This window comes from Hordeum vulgare, chromosome 5H, assembly GCF_904849725.1.
Source record: "Hordeum vulgare subsp. vulgare chromosome 5H, MorexV3_pseudomolecules_assembly, whole genome shotgun sequence".
NCBI classification, from domain to species: domain Eukaryota; kingdom Viridiplantae; phylum Streptophyta; class Magnoliopsida; order Poales; family Poaceae; genus Hordeum; species Hordeum vulgare.
In genome coordinates, this window is record NC_058522.1 from 489,504,684 (window position 1) to 489,509,844 (window position 5,161).

Here is a 5,161-nt window from a genome sequence, read left to right on the forward strand (position 1 = left end):
TACATCAAGCAATTATCACCTTTATTTAGGAAAAGTGTCATTTTATGTGGGCTCCTCCGCCAACATTGGTTCCATCGAGCCAGGTGGGCGACACAGGGGGCGGAGGGTGAGTCGGCTATTAAGGGGAGAGGGGAGTGGGACGTGGTGGACTTTCGGGCGGAAATAGTGGCAGAAATAGCCAAATGTGAGGGCTTCGCCTTGGTTTGGGTGGGTCTGTGTTGTTGGACGCGTACATGGGGGATGTCGGAAGCCCACATACCGCCCCTCGGTTTGGTTCAAGTTCGTGGGACTCGGACGACTGGAGTGATGTAGACAATCTAGGGGTGATCGTCGTTAGACGGAAAAAATGTTAGAACTGTTCGGTCAACGTCAAAACTTCGCTAAGAGCATCTAGAATTAATCGGACTTGGCAAATCCTCCCCCTCCCCCATACGTACATCCGCGGACGGGGCTGGGCACGTCCACGAACGCATCTGGTCCACCCCTCATATCTCGTGTCTGGCAGCTACGTGTTTCAAATCCGGACTCTCGAATCCATGCATGTCCATCATATACACCAATGCCGCACGTAAATAACAAACATTGGTACCAAAAATACATAGTTCTTAGATAAAAGTTATTTTAAGCAAACAACTCAAACACTAGCTCATTGGTTCCCATTATGGATCCACGTATTCCTCACAAGACCACTAAATAGTTGTGCATGCACCTGATGATCTCGAAGATGCTAATACATCTGTAGAAAGTTCATAATTAAACTGATTTGCATCTTGTTTATTTGATATTTGAACTTGTTCTCCATGCACTTCAAAATTATTGATTTGGGCAACACCATCATCCTCATCCTCGACAACCATATTGTACAAAATAATACGATATGTCACCAAGTGCCATAATATTCTTGATTCCCACATCATTCCAGCTTCACGAACAATTCCCCAATGAATTTGAAGCATTTCAAATTCCCTTTTCACATCCTTTCTAGCTGCTCCCTACATTGTTGCAAAGGAGCTTTGTTTCTTATCGTGTGGTTCGGAGATGGTCTTCATAAATGCCGCCCACCGAGGATAGGGACAAGATAATATCGCATGTTGTAGTCACAATCGTTGATAATATAGTTGCATGGCGGCAATTCCCCATTACAGAGCCTCCCGAAAACGTGAGGTTGAAGAACTCATCTTGAATCATGTTGTCAAGCTTCATCGGTTCGTACTCCCCGTTCGATGAAACATCAGAATTCATCAGTTTTCCTACAAATAAATGACAAAAAATCGGGCGGACAATGTGTCGAACACATATAGCGCAAGTGGCAGCCCAAGAGTTGCGAGACATACAACGTTGGCTTCCCGGCCGGCGACGATGTCTGCCGTGCGAGCACAACATATTTTAGTGATGTGCCAGTCCTGGCGGCACTGAGTCTCAGAACAGCTTCGGAGCAAGGGTGAAGCGGAGCTATGAGACATCCGGTGCCAAGGAGGAAGACGAGAGGAGAGGGCAAACAGATCCGGTAGGTCGGGGCGTGGATTTGATGTAATTTATGGTGTGGTAAGCCTCTCGGGTCCGCCGTGGCGGACGCATTCGGGTATTCTCATATCCGCATCGTATTTGGATTGTATATGAGGGGTCAGCAGGGACGTTTAATGCTGTTTGAAATGCCCTTATAGATGTTTTTTTTACCCATCAGTGATCGAGCAGTCCGTTTGGATGTTTAAGGGGGCATGGGGTGTTGGGCTATTGATTCTGTAAGAGCATCTCTAGTGGATGGTGTAAATTTAGACGTGTATATCTCCATATACACGTCCATATACACCTTGCTAAATTATACACCTTATAGTTTTTCAGCGGAACGTGTAAATTAGGATGTGTATATTCCAACGGCTATATTTTCAAACAGCTATATTTCCAACGACCATATTTCTGATCTATATAAACCACCCCTACCACCTCTCTTCCAGCACACTTCTACCTGTGATTTCTCTTCTCACCTAGATTTCTCTATCGTCTCTCACACAACACAATGAACACATCCACTTGGGACATGAGTTCTTTGTCATCTTCATCTGGCGACGGTGAACTCATACTTGCAGCATTCGTCGAGCGTGAGGAGGAAGAGAGGAAGAACGCTCGACGCCATGGCGGTTCCAAGCATGGACGTCAGTCAATCGATCGAGGAAGAGATGTCGGATTTCTTCTTCTGTGGAACGACTACTTCAAAGAAGTTCCCCGCTTTCCCGAACATTTGTTTCGACGAAGGTTCGTAATTAGTACACTTCTCTGCTTTGGTCTTTTTTTCATTTCCCTGTCTTATTTACTTTTTATGCATAGATTTAGGATGTCGCGTACTTTGTTCAACCGCATAGCTGATGGTATATACACTTAAGCATGACTATGATGGTTATTTTACGCAAAAAAGAAGTGCTTCTGTAGCTCTTGGGTTACATCCTCTACAAAAGATGACCGCGGCAATGCGGATCCTCACATATGGAATAGCAGCTGATGGTGTTGATGAGTACATCCGGTCCGCTGAGGCTACTAATTTAGAGTCTTGCAAGAAATTTGTGAAGTTTTTGGAAAAAAGTACCTGAGATCTCCAAATGAAGAAGACATTGCTAGGTTACTTGCAATAGGGGAGGAAAGAGGATTTCTCGGTATGTTACGGAGCATAGATTGCATGCACTGGGGGTGAAAAAATTGCCCCAAAAAATGGCATGGCATGTTTAGAGGCCATGTGAACGAGCCCACTATGATCTTGGAAGTAGTTGCTTCACAAGATCTTTGAATTTGGCATGCTTATTTTGGTTTACCAGGGTCTCTGAATGATATAAATGTTCTTCAACGTTCTCCTGTTTTTACAAAGCTAGCCGAATGCCAAACTCCTCCAATGAATTATAGCATCACCGGTCGTCGGTACACAACGGGGTATTACCTTGCAGATGGTATCTAACCATGATGGGCAACATTTGTGAAGAGCATACCAGCTCCAACTAGCAGAAAGCATAAAACTTTTGCCAAGAAGCAAGAGGGGTCTAGCAAAGATGTGGAACGAGCCTTTGGAGTTCTGCAATCCCGTTTTGCCATTGTTCGTGGACCTGCTAAAGGATGGAAACATAAAGAAATCACTGATGTCATGAAAGCTTGTGTCATAATGCACAATATGATAGGTTGAAGAGGAGCGACAAACTGGTCCGCAAAGATGCACTTTTGACGCAATGGGAGAAAGAGTCACAGTCTCTCGTACTCATGCGGAAGAACTGAGCTCTTTTATTCAGATGACTCACCGGATTAGAAATTTCGATGAACACGATGAACTTAAACTTGATCTAATTGACCATGTGTGGCAAAAGTTTGGAAACGAGTGATGTCCTAATTATAAGTTTGTAATCTGTCTTTGTAATGCAGTTATCAATAAAAATATTTATGCAATTTCCTGTTTTCCCCACCCGCTCGACCTCTCCCCCCCCCCGCGCCCGTCGATGTCTCTCCCCCGCCCGTTGCTGTCTCTCCCAGGCCGCAGCTAGCGCCGCCCGCCGCTGTCTCTCCCCGCCCATCGCTGTCTCTCCCAGGCCGCAGCTAGCGCCGCCCGCTGCTGTCTCTCCCCCGACCGTCGACCTCCTACCCAGGCCGCTAGCAACGCCCGCCGCCCTACCTCTCCCCAGGCCGCAGCTAGCACGCCGCCCCGCCGCCCGCACCCCGCCGCCCGCACCCCGCACTCCGCCGCCCGCACAGCCTCCTCACGCGGTCGACCTCCCGCCGCCGCCGCCAGATCTAGCAGCAGGGCGTGCGGCCCCCCGTCCCCGCCCTCCCGCTCGTGAGCTCGGCCGGAGAGGAAGAAAGTGTTACCTTGGGCGGCGGTCGAAGAAGAAGAAAGTGTTACCTTGGGCGGCGGTCGAAGAAGAAGAAAGTGTTACCTTGGGCGGCGGTCGAAGAGGAAGAAAGTGTTACCTTGGGCGGCGGTCGAAGAGGAAGAAAGTGTTACCTTGGGCGGCGGCCGGAGAGGAAGAAAGTGTTACCTTGGGCGGCGGCCGGAGAGGAAGAAAGTGTTACCTTGGGCGGCGGCCGGAGAGGAAGAAAGTGTTACCTGGGGCGGCGGCCGGAGAAGAAGAAAGTGTTACCTTGGGCGGCGGCCGGAGAGGAAGAAAGTGTTACCTTGGGCGGCGGCCGGAGAAGAAGAAAGTGTTACCCTGGGCGGCGGCCGGAGAGGAAGAAAGTGTTACCGTGGGCGGCGGCCGGAGAGGAAGAAAGTGTTACCTTGGGCGGCGGCCGGAGAGGAAGAAAGTGTTACCTTGGGCGGCGGCCGGAGAGGAAGAAAGTGTTACCTTGGGCGGCGGCCGGAGAGGAAGAAAGTGTTACCTTGGGCGGCGGCCGGAGAGGAAGAAAGTGTTACCTTGGGCGGCGGCCGGAGAGGAAGAAATTGTTACCTTGGGCGGCGGCCGGAGAGGAAGAAAGTGTTACCTTGGGCGGCGGCCGGAGAGGAAGAAAGTGTTGCCTTGGGCGGCGGCCGGAGAGGAAGAAAGTGTTACCTTGGGCGGCGGCCGGAGAGGAAGAAAGTGTTCCCTTGGGCGGCGGCCGGAGAGGAAGAAATTGTTACCTTGGGCGGCGGCCGGAGAGGAAGAAAGTGTTACCTTGGGCGGCGGCCGGAGAGGAAGAAATTGTTACCTTGGGCGGCGGCCGGAGAGGAAGAAAGTGTTACCTTGGGCGGCGGCCGGAGAGGAAGAAAGTGTTACCTTGGGCGGCGGCCGGAGAGGAAGAAAGTGTTGCCTTGGGCGGCGGCCGGAGAGGAAGAAAGTGTTCCCTTGGGCGGCGACCGGAGAGGAAGAAAGTGTTCCCTTGGGCGGCGGCCGGAGAGGAAGAAAGTGTTACCTTGGGCGGCGGCCGGAGAGGAAGAAAGTGTTACCTTGGGCGGCGGCCGGAGAGGAAGAAAGTGTTACCTTGGGCGGCGGCCGGAGAGGAAGAAAGTGTTGCCTTGGGCGGCGGCCGGAGAGGAAGAATGTGTTACCTTGGGCGGCGGCCGGAGAGGAAGAAAGTGTTCCCTTGGGCGGCGTCCGGAGAGGAAGAAAGTGTTACCTTGGGCGACGTCCGGAGAGGAAGAAAGTGTTGCCTTGGTCGACGTCCGGAGAGGAAGAAAGTGTTGCCTTGGGCGGCGGCCGGAGAGGAAGAAAGT